The following is a 16,507-nucleotide window of genomic DNA, read 5'->3' on the forward strand; positions in this document are numbered from 1 at the left end:
AATACTTTTAATTTACCTTGTTATAGAACAAGTTTTTTCAGGGGTAAGAGCCGCCGGTAAGAATATTTAAAACCACCCTTAGTGTATCAAAATCAGAAAATCGTCAAAAAAATTCTTTTCATATTCCATTTAATTCTTCCAAAGTCATTCAAATTTCATTGATTGAAATCTCAAATTATACTTTATCTGCTGGATTCTTATAAATTTCGTTGAATTCTTTTAAATACAAAAGAAAGTTAGTCACTTTTTCTGTTTAAATATGTAACTTTTTCACTTTTTGGAAAGTAAATTAGACTGTTGCTACCCTGCGTAGTCTTTGCTTATTTTCAAAAGCAATAGTTTTTTGAAAAACTTCATCGTTCAATCTAAATTGCTTCTTGAAAGTCGTAGGAGATAATCATAAAAACTTTTTGAATTTTCTTTAGAAATCGAAAATCCCAAATTTTACCTCACAGAAAATAACTATAAATTAAAAATTCCAGTTTGTGGTCAAACTATTCAAGATATAAAAAAAATGAATCAACAAAAATTGTGCACGCGAAAAAGATTTAGAAATTAGTTATTAATCACTTTTTTATAGGACACATCGATTCTGTTTTATTCGTAAAAAACATTTAAAATAAAGAATTTAATTTGTGGACAATCGATAGAAGCTATGAAAAAAGTCAATAAACAAAAGTTGTTCTTTCAAAAAAGAGCTAAACATTTGTCATCAATAGTTTGTGTATGGGATGCGCAGTTTTTGTTTGAATCGTAAAAATAAAATTAAAAAATTAGACTTTTTAAAAAATGACACCAGGCACGAAGAAAATTAAGAGAAAAAATTAAGACAAAATTAAGACAAAAAATTAAGACAAAAATTGTTAAAATTAAAATTTTAACAATTAACTTTTTGGAAAAAGGACGCGGTCTACAATAACATTGTGTTTAACCAATTTTTTCACCTTAATTACATCTACCAAATTAATTTAGAACCATCTTACACTAGGATTCGTATTTTTAGTTCAAACCATTCAAATTTTTAGAACTCTTTTAAACTGACGTGAAAAAATTAACAATTGACGAGGAAAAGCCATCAATTTGAAATCAGCCATCGGGTAGACACTTCGATTATAAGAAACAGGATCATGGAAATATTAATAAGAAAAAGGCTCACAAAATACAAAAGCTGGGAACATGAAAGTTAAAATTAGAACCTGTCGGTAGATAAAATCATGTTGAATAGAGGTATCGTCATAATTGATTGAATTTGGGTGTGTAAATAGATAGCTTTCTGCCAGCAATTTTGCTTTTCTAAGTAAAGCTCTTCTTTCCTCTGCAGCAGGGACTTTATCCGCATCTCTTATGTCTTGTATTTCGTCTTTTATGATTTTTATGCGATCGTGTAATCGCTGTTTCTGCATTTTCAGGCCCGCGACATTCGGAGTCCGATTTCGATCACCAATATCTGTAAAATTAAGATTGGCGGCAATTAGTATAGACGAACTGCCGTAACCAGATGGCTTTATTAAAAAATCAGGACATATCCCACTTCCCACCATCGTCAACCTCTAACCTCCGACCTCTCATGCCATTTCGTAAAGTTCGTAAAAATTGAAGAAAATGTCGGGCATTTCACTGACTTTCATGACTAAATATTATATTTCCCCTTACCGTTGTACATTCTTCTATAAGCTTGAATTTCAAAACAAAAAATTAATTTTCAACCAAAAAGGTTAATTTTGTTACCAAAAAAAAGACGAGTTTTTAACTAAAAAATATACATTTGCAGTCAAAAATGAAATATCTACATTCAAAATGAAAACATTAAATTAAAAAAATAAAAACAGTTGAAAATCCTGCATAAAAAAAGATTGTTTTCAATCCAAGCAGGTGCATTTTTAACTATTAAATTTTTTCCACAACATGAATTTTCAAAACCAAGAAGACGAAGAACTTTGTTCAAAAAATACTTTTCGGCAAAAAAAGTACCCCCCCCCCTCACCCAAAGTCTTGATCTAGAAACGAGACATTCATTTCCTATTGATTTTTGTCTGCTGATTACAAAATTAATGGCGGCTTTATTGAGTAACCGACCTTTGGTTATCACATAAGCTCCAAACTTTCGAATTTTGTGAAAAAAATTCTTCTTTTCGATTGACGTGATTTTTTAAAATTAAAAATGGGCAGGAAGTATTGTTTGATATCTTTTGTGTTAAATTTTTATGGACCAATTATATATGAAGTTAAATAACTGCAGGCCAGTCACTGAAAATGCCGATATGCCAGGGAATCTGCGCCGCCTGAAGATTTCCTAAAAAATTCAGCACAAAAGCGTCAAACTATACTTCTTGCCTGTTTTCAATTTTTAAAAATCACGTTATTCGAAACAAAAATTTTTTCTCAAAGATCAAAAAAAAATATTTTTTTTATCAAAATTCGACAATTTTGAGTTCATATGAAAAGTAAGGTTTACACGATAAACCGGTCATCAGATTTGTAAGGGACCGTACTTCAATTATGTAACAGCTGAAGAGTGTGGGAAGGGGGGGGGGACATTTTGTTACTATTTGTTACGTTAGGGGGGAGGTGTCCTTCATTCATGTACATAATTTTTGCAAATTCTTAAAAATTTTCTTCTGAAGATTATTTTTTTAGTTATAAATTTGATTAATTAGTTGAAAATTGAACAGTTTTCTTCAAAATGCATCCTTTTTTGTTGAAAATTCAACAGTTTTGTTAAAACTTCGTCTTTTTGTGTTAAAACTTGAATTATTTTCGTAGAACATTAACTTTGTTTTTAGAATTCATATTTTGTTGCTGATAAAACAACTGAAATCTTTTTTTTTATGAAAACTATTTTTTCTGAAAAAGTATATTTTCTATTTAAAAATTCATCTTTTTCAGTAGGAAAATTGCATCTTTTTGGATAAAAATGAAACGGTTTTGTTTAAAATTCAACTAGACAAACTTGTTAGAAAGTCATAATTTTTGCTTCAGAATCTGACTCTTTAGCAAAAAAATTAGATTATTCTTTACAATTCTTATTTTCGTGTTGAGATATAAACTGGAATCTTCTTTTGATAAAAATGTAACTCGTGTTTTTAAGGTTTTTCTTATACGTTCGCGCCATTTACCTTGCCGTGGATGGGACCTTGGGGGGGGGGGGGGGGGGGGGGGGGGGGGGGGGGGGGGGTACTTAAAAATATTATATTTCCTTACCGCTGTCCTGAAACCTATTTCTCCTCCTCCTCGTGACCTCCTTATACTCATGTTTTCGGCTTGCACCGCTGCTTAATGCTGAAAAAAGTACATAATTACACAATTACAAATTATTTATTTATATATATAAAATTACTCACTATGATTTCCCTATCAATAACAGCACTTTAAATCAAATGCTCACCTGTCGCATACGTTTTTTCCTGAGGCGAATCGGATTTCCTTTTTTTTTCTATTTTCTCTTTCTTCTTCGTCTATTATGTTTTCTTTGTCCTCCTTCCCTTTTCTCTGCTCCTTTCTCTTTTTTTCTTCCTCCCTTCTTACTTTCTCATCTAAGAAAGCTTTCTTCTCTTCCTTTTCCTCCTTTCTTTTCTTCTCTTTCTTTCCCTCCTTTATTTTCTTCTCTTCCTTTTCCTCCTTTCTTTTCTTATTCTCCTTTATTTTTTCTCTTCCTTTTCCTCCTTTCTTCGTTTCTCCTCCTTTCTTTTTTCCTCCTTTCTTTTCTCCTTTATTTTTTTCTCCTTTCTTTCTTTCTCCTCTCTTATTTGGTTAAATTCCTTATGTTCATACATATCGATTTTTCTCGAACCGCTTAAATCTGATTCCGCCGAGGAAGTTGAACTGGAACTGTTGTTTCGGCAACGGCTTTTTGCACTTCTACTCAAGCTGCTACTCGACGTGCTACTGCTGTCCCTAATTGTTGTATTTGGCGAAACACTGGAGGTGGAACCATGGCTGGAGTCTTTCGACATCTGCAATTTCAAGATGTCATTAAAGGTTTATTTTCATAATTAAGGATTTCTAGTAGAGATATATATTAAACTATAAAGGAAAATCGGATAACTAAAAAAATTCTTACAAAAAACGAAATAGTTAAAATTTTAGATAAAATAATTAATTTTCAACCCCCCCAAAAAAAACACCAATTTTCAACAAAAAAAGTCATTTAACTAGGTTTAATTTTTTTAAGGGAATAGTTAGTTAAGTTTTCAACCAAAAATCTCAATGTTACAGCAAGAAGCCAAAAAAATAGGTCATGACATAGGTCAATTCTAAGGAATAATAAAATATCATATTATTAGTTACAATTGATCTATTTCGTAGGAAATTAAAAACAAAAAGGTTAATTTTGTACCAAAAAGATAAATATTCTGCTAAATTGTTTAATCGTCAACCAATTCAGATTAATTTAGAACCAAACAACTGCATTTTAAATCAATCAAAAATTGAATCAATATTAATATTAGACCAAAAACGATGAATTTATAATAAAGTATGCACATGAATTTTAAACAATAAAAGATCAATCTTTAGAAAAAAATATCAATTTTTGAACCGAAAAAGGAATATTTACATTGCTAGTTAAAAGAATTAATTATTGTATTAATATTATAATATTAATTAGTACGTGAGATCATCGGTTTGAAGTTCCTAACGTTAACGGAAAACGAAATTTTTGTTTCAAACTCACGAAAGCTGCCATTTTGCAGTAAAAAATAGTTGCGTGCAACCCTAAGAACTGCCTCAAGCAGCTTCAGTTCTTCGGCGCATATGGAACTCGCCCCTAAATTTTCCGAAAATTTAATAAAATCAACCTAATTAAAAAATACGCCCGATTTTTACTGATATGGTTTTCAGTTGATGCCAAAAAGCAGGAAAAAAGTTTCATCCCCGTATCTCATGTGGAACTCACCGCACTCACCCCTAAATATATTTTGAACATGAAATAAAATTAACCTCATTAAAAAATACGCCAGGTTTTTGCTGATATGGGTTTCAGTTGATGCCAAAAAAGCAGCAAAATGTTTCATCCCCATGTCTTATGTGGAACTCACTACACTCACCCCTAACTATATATTGAAAATTAAATAAAATTAACCTGAATAGATGTTAAATTATTTTCATTTCAAATAGGTAAAACAGCCTTGGAAAGCTTTCACATTTTGTTCCCAAATATTAAAAAATCTAGAGATTGTTTTAAATTTTTTCAAACATAAAATTAGTTTTGAATTTTTTTCAAAACTTTCAAATATGCTAATAAATAAAAAATGTTAAATGATCAATGTTTTATATCCAAAAATTTATACATCATGCGATCAAGGGTGCCGCGCTACCAAGCTCTGCCCTGGGCCTCCTCGCGTAGTTCTGTCAGAAAATGAAATATGGCTTATATTCATTTTCTCAATTTTCTGCCTTCGCTCCAATACTCGCTAGCTTTCGCTTCTGGTCGGGTCGGATCGGGTGGAGGAGAGATGACGATAGACGAGCCAGAGATAGAATAAAGATAAAATATAGACACGTTGGGACTATTCCGGCACTACCTATAGTTTATACGGATCTCCATGTTTTGAGACCTGAAGCCGAAAATTAAGTTTTGGCGATGGAGTATGTATGTTCATCCGCCTGTCCGTCCGTAAACACGATAACTCTCGAAAATATAAACAGATGAAATCGAGCTTTGGCACACTTTATTCGTCCTAAAAGAAAGAGCGAGTTCGTTAACCCGCCATTTCGGATAAAAATTTAAAACCTTAAGAGCACTTTCAAATTGTTTAGGACCATTTTTTTTAGGATTTAAAAATTCTATGTACGGCTATGCGTGCACTCGGAAAGACAAACAATTTATCCTAATTTTTTTTCAATACAAAGGAAACTATCAGAGTTTGAGCATTTATAAAATTTTAAAGATCAATCGAAAATCCCAATTTTAAGCCAAACAACGCACGACTACAAAAAAAGTGAAGGGAAGAAAAACTTTGTTTTTCCCAAACTCCACAAGATTATCATAACAACTTTTTGGATTTCCTTGAAAAATCTAAAATTCAAATTTTTATCGCGCAAAAATAAATAAAAATTCCATTTTTTGGTCTAACTATGCAAGATACGAAAAAGTTGCACAAATAAAAATTGTGATCTAAAGGAAGATGTAAACATTTTTTTAATAACCACTTCTTGACAGAATGCGTAGTTTTTGTTTTATTCGTGAAAAAAAAACATTGAAAATGAAAAAATCAAATTTTTGGATAAATGACACAAGCTACGAAAATGAAAATTAGTTTTAATCATGAAAATGGCCCTAAAAATTAAAATTAAAAATTTGTTTCGCCAGAAAAAGAAATACAAATTTTTTATAATTTATTACACTCATAATTTATGATTGAGAAAGTATTAGAATTGTCCGAAATTTGACACCACTACGTAAAAATGTTAAATCAAACTACGCCAGATATTTAAAAAAACTTTAAGTGCAATTATAGCTCTTAAAAAGTCCTGTATCTAATTTCTTTTTAATATTTTTCAATAGGACTCGTCATTTTGGTTTTCTTTGTCGAGAGTACTATGTAAAGAATCGAAAATTTAAATTTTGAGCCAATAAACGACGCAAAATGTGGGGAAAAGTATTGAATTTTTACGAAATATATAGGGGTGAGTTCCACATGAGCCATGAGGATGACACTTTATTGCTGCTTTTTTGGCATCAACTGAAAACCATGTCAGCAAAAATCGGGCGTATTTTTTGATTAGGTTGATTTTATGCATTTTTTCAAAATATAGTTAGGGGTGAGTTCCACATATGACATGGGGATGAAACTTTTTTTCTGCTTTTTTGACATCAACTGAAACCCACATCAGCAAAAACCTGGCTTATTTTTCAATTAGATTGATTTGATTTATTTTTAAAAATATAGTTAGGGGTGATTGGGGTGATTTCCACATGAGATATGTGCATGCAACTTTTTTCCTGCTTTTTTTTGGCATCAACTGAAAACCATGTCAGTAAAAATCGGGCGTATTTTTTAATTAGGTTTATTTTATTGAATTTTCTAAATATGTAGGGGTGAGTTCAATATGCTATGAAGGGTTGAAGATGCTGGTGGAAGTTCTTAGGGTTGTACGCATCTATTTTTAACTACAAAATGGCAGCTTTCGTATATTTAAGAAAAAATTTTTTTCGTCATTTGTTAACGTTAGGAACTTTAAACTCATCGGATCAACCGTTCTCATATGAAAACTAAAAAAACATAAAATGTCCAAAAATAGTTAAATTTCTAAAAAAATAAAACTTGTGCTGAGTTGTGTTCCAACAATTTAGTCTTTATTTTCTACAAAACAGTTGAACTTTCCTCGGCGCTTTCAACATGGAAATACGAAATAGAAAAAAAAGTTATAATGAAATAGTTTATTTTTGTACCAGGAAGATGAGTTTTCAGCAAAATAAATAAATTTATAACCAAATATTTTGGACAATTTCATGATACTTTTTTCGTTTCTGAATTTGTATAAATAAATAGTTTGGTTTTTAAAATAAACTTTTAAAATTTTATTGAGCATTAATTTTCAGAAAAAACTCGTACAAATCAGTTGAATTTTTAAGAAAATAGTTATATTTTTAGTTAAAAAAGTACTTTTTAACATTAATTTGATGCTAAAACAGATTAAGTTGCAACAAAAAAAAATTACATTTCGACAGAAAAAGATTTTCAATAGATTCTCAATAAAAAAATATTTTTGTTATGTAAAAAAGAAGATTCAAAACTGTTCAAATTCTGCCGAACGCGTTTCCAAGAAAACAGTTGGATTTTCTAGCAAGGCGTATGGCAAATAATACCAAATTTTCGAGAAAAAAAATGAATTATTAACAAACAATTTAATAGACTTTTCAAACGAGAAAAATGAATAGAAATTTAGATAATATATAGACTAAACAATTATATTATTTTAAATATACATTGAAATTAATTTTTGATACTTAAAAAATTTTATTACCCTTTTATATTAAATTTGGCACTCTAGATTTTTTGCTATCTAGGCTTCCCTGAAATTATACACAGCTTAGCAAATAATCGGTTTGTCTTGATACAAGTTCGCGAGATCGACGCACCTACAGCGAGTGAGAGAAGGCAAAGCCAATCTTCCTCCTCGGTTCGATCTGCTGTTAACCTCCACTCACGTTGGGTCTTTTATGCTACGACTCCGACCCCTTCGTGAGCTTGCATACAAAAATACAATACGAAAGTATTATATGACATTTACTACGTTTTCCCTTGATAAATTGTAAACAATTTTTTTTTATCCTTTTAAGAAGCATACTCTTTTTCTCCTTTGTCTCGGGTTTTGATTTAGATATGATTTCATCGTTCGGAATCATCTAATTTGGTTAAAAATTGAAGTTTTTGGTTTACATTTTTTTTTTAATATTCTATTTTTCTGTTAAAAATTCATATTTTTCCGATAATCTGGAAATTATTTATGAAATACACTTTTTTGATTGGCTGCAAATAACGTTAGTTCCGGGAGATTAGTTACTATGTTTATTTGTAAGTCCAAAGTTTTCGGCCAAAAATATTTTGCAGTTAGGAAGTACAGCACAGATGAATTGTAACACACATAACCTCGAAATATACACGCACGTTGTTAGCAATACCAAAAAAATTTTGATGAAAAACACAAAAAACGTGTGCGGGAACGTCCGTTAGCATGTTCGCTATCATTTCCCATATTTTGAAGGCAAAATATTTCTTATCCTAGGAAAAAAGCCGAGGGAATCTAAGACTGAAAAAATCGATACTATTTCCTAAGCGCTATGCAAATTAATCACATTTTGCTCAATTAAAACATTTTTGAATTAATCTACAAAAAAGTGTGTGGGGACATCCGTTAGCATGTTTGTTATCATTTTCCAAATTTTTAAGATAAAATATTTATTATTCTAGAAAAAAAGCTGGGGGAACCTAAAACTGGTAAAATCGACAATTTTTTAAGCATCACATGCCATTAATGACAGCATTTTTCGATCGCAACACAAATGAGTACAAGTCTAGCACCACTTTTAGTTTTTCGAAAAAATAAGTTTGCGGATCTAACCTCCGGGACGTGACTTTAGTGAAATTTTTTTAAATAGCAGAAATACCCAAACATTACTTACCTTAATCAGTGTCCTAATAGTGGTCAGGATCGCCACTATCGCTGCAGGATTGGTAGCATCAAAGATATTATAAACGTAGATGCGGTGCGGGCTTAGTTACCCGCGATAAATATAGACGGCGCGTCCGGCGAAAATTGTCAGTTCCCCTTTACCCACCGCTCCCCGGCTATTGCATCCATCGACAGCAGCCACTTGGAGCGCTGTAAGCAACTCTCAGTAGGCCCCTCGAGGCGCACTAATGGTTACTTAGCTCGGACAAGAACCATTTGAATTGAAAGTAAATTGCCAATTAAAAAATTTTTACATTTATAACTTTGCAAAACATAGTTATTTTAATAAATACCACAAATAAAAGTCGATGAATAATTTATATTACGGTTTCATACATTTCCCACCATTTCTAAAATTATTACTTATAATTTTTATTCTATATCTTGTCTATATATAGTTCTTTAATATTATTTATTTTTATTTTTGTGGTCTGCAATTACTATGGATTTTTTTAGACTTTTATAAAAATATAATTATAATTCCAAGTGATATGAAAATTGTTCTTTCGGGTTTTAAATGTTTAGACGGCAGTTCCAAGCCAGATTACGTTTCGCATTGGCAAACAAACTTAGACGAATAGAATTGCACTGTCATATTCATAAAAAATATCATGTTACCTACCTAAAATATATTTTGAAATAAACTTTAAATTATTATAATTACTATAGCTTACTCGAAATATATATAATTCAAATTCTTTTTCAAGTTTTTCAGAACTTTTAAATACATTTATAATGATACCTATTTTGTCGTAAAATTTATGTAATATTCTGCAAAAAAATGCCTCAAAATCTTCCAGATTTTTTTACAATCTTATAAATCTTTTAAAATGTTTGAAATATTTTCGACGCTGTAAACTTCCCGAAATTATAAAATTCTGAAACCTGAAAATCCGGAATTTAAAAATTGTAGAATAATGAAATTATGGACAGTTTACAATATTATCGAATTTGAAAATTCCCGGATGATAAATCTCCAGGCTGAATGCTGTCTAATGATAAAATATACAAACTAGAAAATTCCCGAATTGCAGAAATTGAGAAAACAGTTTTGTGGTCAATATTATTTATTTATTACAAATACAATAATCAAATATTTTTATTATAGAAATTTTGTTTAAATGTTTAATTTTGATAAATTATTGTTTTAATTTAAAATAACAATAATTGTATAAAAATGTGATAAAAACATAAATTTAAAAACACGTGAGATTCAATTGAATCAAACTTTACAGGATTCAATTCAGACCAATTTAACGCGACTTTTATTTTCATTTTTTTAAATAATAATTTTATTTTTGCGAGAGTTCTCTGTAATGTACAAAAATACAATGCACATTTTTAAACAACGTTTTTTATTCAAAAATACATTTGTTCAATTATTGTTCTTTTAAATTCTAACAATAATTTTGAGACACTTTAAACATTAAAAAAGTTTTTCCTTTGGTATAAGTATTTTATTATTCTATTTAAAAAAATATTTGTTAACAAACTATTTTTTAAATGTTCAAATTAGGGAGCTGTCTAGCCCGGATATTGTATAATTCGGAAATTTTCTGTCGGCATTTCTCAAATTCTGTAAGATTGTTAATTGTCGAGAATTTTCCAATTCGGAACTTCTATATTTCAACAATATTATAATTTCGGAATTTTTACAGTGACGTGGGAATTTTTTTTTTTGAAAAAGCGACTGAAAAATCCCGAAAAATAAAATTCCCGACACTGTAAAATTCGTAAATTGAAAGATAACAAAAGAATAAAATTCCCGAAATTATAAAAGTCCCGAAAGATAAAAGTCGAATTGGAGAATTCCCGAAAAATAAAATAAATAAAATTCCGGACAATAAGATACTACCGAATTTGAAAAATCCCTAAAGAAAATGGCTGAATTATTAAATATCCAAACTAGAAAATTCATGAATTTAAACAATTCAAAAAATTGTTTATTAAATATTATTTATTTATTGAAAATACAATAATCGAATATATATTTATGTATGAAAAATTTTGTTTGAAAATGTGCATAACATTTCAAAAAAATATTTTAAAATTCTGAAAAATCTAATTTTTTATTAATAAAAAAAATAATAAAAATAAATTTTTATATAAATCGTTGTTGAATTGAATCCTGCAAAGTTTGTTTCAAAAATGTTCTTATGTAGGTACGAAAAAAATTTAGGTAGAACATTTTTTTTCAAAGCGCTAGTGTTTTTTAATGTATTTTTTAATACAATTTTTATAAAATTATTATTCAGGTGCCGGAGATTTCATTTTTTGGGATTTTTCGTTCATATCTTTCGGGATTTTATTCAGCGGTGCTATATTTTTATACCTGCTCTTAAAATTATTTACTTTTTCAAAATAAAAAGTCAACATTTCAAAACATTTTAAACTCATCAAAAGTATCAATTCTCTTTTAAATTATTTCAAATCTTTTTAAATTACTTAAAAAAATTTTCGGAACTTTTAAATGTCTTTTAGACTGATTGCCATTTTTCCTAACATTTTTGTATAATCCTGTTCTTTTAGAATCAAAATGAAATACTTTTACCTTGGAAATACAGATAAAAAAATAAAACAATTATAATTGTAACATTCAAAGTTTAAATTTGTCACTCTGAAATTGTGACAATTCTTTTTCAAATTGTTTACTATTGAAAATTGTTTTTTTTTTATTCCCAAACTAAATAGATTAAAAATGGAATATTTTATACTGAAATAATACTTCAAAAAGATTTTGAAATTGAATAAAGGCGTTTATTTAAGAAGCCATTAATTCGAACGTTTACACTTTCGTCACTACGAAGGCTTTCGAATTGAATTCAAATTTTAACGTTAAAGTACGAGGGTAGTTCAATAAGTCCTTAGAATAGTAATTTTTCGATTCTAACTTACGGGACAATCATTTTATTCTTTATAAGATTTTCTACAAATCTTGTTGATAATTTTTACATTCTCATCCACAATGAGAAGGTATTAGTTTTTTATGAAAAACAAGTTTTTACGTCGGAGTTTGTTTGTCTGTCCGGTGTCGTCTTTTTTGTCTGTATACCGGATACCTTTCGAAAGACTGGTCGGATTAAATTGGACTTTGACTTTGATAACTTTTTTTGATAAAATCAAACTTACCAAAGTTAAAGGATTTTCAAAATCCAAAAAACCAAACGAAAATGGACATTTGAAGCAAAAAAAGCTTAATATGGAAAAAAGTCAAGAGGCGAAAAACGCTACTTTTTCAAGGCCCCATGATTATTTTATCACATTCTCATCCATAATGATAAGAGTTTTATGCGAAAAATGACTTTCGCGAATTTTATGGAATTTCGACGTTTTGAGGCTCCTTGAGTCAGAAAAACAAGTTTTTACGTCGGGATCTGTGTGTCTCTCTGGCGTCAATTTATTAAGTAACAAGATTTTTGAACAAAAATGACGTTGAGTGAATCTTTAATATATATTTGTTAATTTTTACAAAAATCAGGCGTTATTTTCTTGACACAAAAAATAATAATTTGTGGAGGTGACAAATGATCACAAAATTAATCAAACTTGTAGTTGTACGATTTTAATTTGTAACTAAGTAATTTGAAATGTTTCAATCTAAAATTATCGAACACTTTCCATTCAAAAATTCTGATTACATATTTTAATAGCTTTAAATTTGAAATTATTCAATATACTGAAGACTACAAATTTAAAATGTCTCAACTATTAAAGCTTTATATATTTTTAAAATTGCTGTTCTGGAGACTAAATAACACTTATTCTTTTATTAAGAAATCACAATCAAAATTGTTAAAAAAAGTTTTTTAAAGAGTTTTAAAAACCTTAAAAAAGGGCAGAGGTTTTTATAGTTCAATATATATGATAGAACCTCTATAACTCTATACTTTTTCATGTTTCAGCTACAATTATTCAATTTTAGAAGTTATACATTACAATCGTGAAAAATGAATAAAATGTTTTAATTAATTGATTGAACTAAATGCAGCTGCAAACATTGAATTTTAAATGCGTTGAATTCAAGGCATATTTTAAAAAGAAAACTGAAAGCAGAGGATCGACTTTCAAAAGAAGCAGAAGAAAGTGACTCGCTGGTTTGCAAATAAACATGGAAAATGGTGTATTTTCACATTTTTAAATGTTAAATTTAAACTTTTTCGCGTTGTAACAATTTCGAATCCCATATTGTTATTTTTTACCTAACCTATAACTAATAACGAAAATTCTGAAAATTCAAACAATAAGGCTGTACTCTAAAAATGAAACATATTTAACATTTAAAATTCAAGTTCTTAAACTGAAGGCCCAAAAATTTGCAAATTTTACAATTAGTTTTGTGTAAATTGTATTGGTATCTTAAAAGAGTCTAAATAGTTCTTAAATTAGTTTTTAAATTTTCGGAAGTTTACCTTTTTTACGTACCTAGATGTCAAAAAAGCCTATCCAATTTTTTCAAATTTTAATCATTTATTTTCTAAGAAAAAATCACCCCCCTTTACCAGTGACTGAAATGGATTATGAAAAAAAGCCAAGACCCAAGAATAAAAATTGGATGTACAGGGAATTTTAAAATTTTTAATTGAGATTATCTTTAACTTTGTAATATCAAAAATTTCCATACACATTTTTTTTATTAATACTGTGGGAAAAAATCAACAAAATCGAGCCCCGAAATTATAATTAGAGCAAATTTTCTGTAATTCTATGGGGACGACTGAAATATCCTGAAAAATAGAATTCCCGACTCGGTGAAACTCTCTGTCCAGAATAATAAAATTGCAAAACTAATAAAATTCCTGGACAGCTTATACAATTAACGAATTTGAAAATTCCTAAATAATAAAACTCTCAAAATAAAATATATAATAAAAGTATTTTTGTTTCATATTTAAAGTATTAAAAATTATTGTTTGAATTTAAAATTAAAATTATACGAAAATTTTACCGACAAATTATTATAAAAAACACGTGTTTTTTAATCAACATTTCGATTTTTCGGAAGAACTTTTGTGATTTAAAAAATACTATATACATTTTCAACTAAAATATCTTACCAGAAATATATTTTGCTTTAATTATTTTTATTACATATTTAAACAATAATGTTCGAACACTTCAAACATTAAAAAAGTTGTTTCTTTGGTATAAATATTTGATTATTTCAATTGAAAAATATATTTGTCAAAGAAATATGTTTTCAGCACTTGTTTACCTCGAAATTTCTTTCTATAATAGTTTTTTTTTTTAATTAAAAATATGATTTTTCAATAAATTTTTTTTTATATAATTAATAAAAAGACTGTACCGAAAACCTGGATCAGGCTTCAGATCTGAAAAATTCAGTGATATACATGCATGTCAAACTCTTCTAACCTCAAAAAAATTTTCTACTGCCTAACCGTCATATTTTACGAAAAATGAGAAAACAAGAATACGACTTCGTAGTACGGTGAGGGCAGCACCTCGATAGGGTAGAAAATGTGATGTCCTATATATATAATTCCCCACTCTGACGCCCAGTACCGTATCTACGTTTATAATATCTTTGTGAGCATCCATCGAAAAGACACTGTTTCTCGCGGAGTAGGAATGTTGGTACTACTGGGCAGTGTTGCCAGATTGGGGGTTTTCTCCCTATTTTTAGGGAGATTTCAGTAACGCAGGGAGAAATATAGGGAGAAAAAAAGAATAGGGATTTTTTTAGGGAGTTTCTGATCTCCAAGAGGGGTTTTGAGAGATTTTCTTTGCCAAGAAATAGTAACGTCTTATGGAGTGTAAGGTTACTATCACACTTCTGTCTGCCTGCCCGGTGCTGGCAGAACAGTCATAAGAGTAAAAGAGATAGAGAGCGTAAGATTAAAAGAAAAGTACTCTCTTTCTCTTTTATTCTTATTACTTTTCTGCTGGCACGGGGCAGACAGGCAAAAGTGTGACAGTACCCTAATTGGTTGAATACATCGGAAATACGTTAATGGTCGCGCGTGTTCACACTCTATGGAAACGCGCCAATAAGCCTTAGTCTCTTTCGTAATTGGTTCATTGGTGAATACTTAAACAATGGGAGAGTTTACGGCTCGTTAGGAGGCGCAACTGTTCTTACGTATACGGCCGCGAAATTCGAACTTAAAGTAGGCAAAGTAAAGTATTTAAAAGAAAATTATAAAAAATGAGTAAAACAAAATATTTTTAAGTTAAAATCTATGTTTCATATTTTTTCCACTCATTTTTTATAATTTTCTTTTAAAAAACTTTACTTTGCTTACTTTGAGTTCGAATTTCGCGGCCCTTTGTGTAAGTTCGGTGGCGCCTCCTTACGAGGGGTAAACTATCCCATTTGAACACACCCTGTCGGACTTCGTGTACACACATTTTATAGGTTAACTGTTAACGACGTTGACATGTCCAATATTGGAAGACGATTATATTAAGTTTAAAAAATGCCACCAGTTCAACCAAAACGTAATTTGCAAAAATGTGTAAAAGCATGGGAGCTAGAAGACGCTTTTAAAGGTTTTATGTTAATTATTTTATACTTATATGCGAATCTTATTTTAAAATTATATTCTACTCCAGATATTAATAAATACTCATGTATTTGAACATATATAAATTAAAAATACACAAAAATAAATAGCATTCATAGCATGGCCTAGTTTTAGCGAAAAATGTTTCTTATTGCGAACGTAAAGTTGGCGAAACTAAATTGGTCTTACATAGTAAAGTATCACACGACAAGGAATAAATAATGATTATTTAATAAATAATTAAATACATAATCATAAATTAGCATACGAAGAAAATTCGAAGGAACTCAAACATATGATCCGTGACCTTTATAGCGAATAAATAAAAGAAATTGCATTAATTACCAGTTTTCATTTAGTAGCCATTTACACTTCTGTATGCACTAAAAGTGCGACGCATTAAAGAATTTTTATATACAATTAAATTATTTTTTTAAATACAAATTTTCTATAATTGTTTACGGAAATATCATACAAAACCAAAACTTCTATTCCTGATAATGTTTCTCTCTGTTAACACTCTGAAAACATCGCTTTTTGTTAGTAACAATTGTTATAAACAAAATCCTAGATTTACCGAATCTGATCTTTTTATTCGCGTTGCTTGAATCAGGCACAAAGAAAATCTTTTATCTCTCTTAAATTTGCTCTTAAGTCAAGCAATTTGTTAACTTGCAGTTCTTTGGATTTATATAAATCACTTCTAAACTAGATTGAAAACTTCAAGTTTTTAATGTAGTTCGTTCGTCAAGATAAAGTTTTTCTTTGTAGCTGATTCAAGCAACGCGAATAGAAAGATCAGATTT

At 29.4% G+C, this 16,507-nt stretch overlaps 1 protein-coding gene and 1 long non-coding RNA gene across 3 annotated transcripts in view; one reads left to right on the top strand and one right to left on the bottom strand.

Annotated features, from left to right (window-relative positions):
* The window catches only part of LOC117176803 (28S ribosomal protein S36, mitochondrial), an 81,793-nt gene that overhangs the window by 47,503 nt on the left and 17,783 nt on the right, over positions 1–16,507 (top strand). The gene's annotated exons all lie outside the window — the stretch shown is intronic.
* LOC117176804 lies at positions 637–3,548 on the bottom strand. The gene is made up of 3 exons (XR_004467622.1): positions 3,386–3,548; positions 3,202–3,279; positions 637–1,447 (listed from the first exon to the last, which is right to left on the bottom strand). It is a non-coding gene; the product is annotated as an uncharacterized LOC117176804 (long non-coding RNA).

The sequence above is a fragment of the Belonocnema kinseyi genome, chromosome 7 (assembly GCF_010883055.1).
Source record: "Belonocnema kinseyi isolate 2016_QV_RU_SX_M_011 chromosome 7, B_treatae_v1, whole genome shotgun sequence".
Lineage (NCBI taxonomy): Eukaryota > Metazoa > Arthropoda > Insecta > Hymenoptera > Cynipidae > Belonocnema > Belonocnema kinseyi.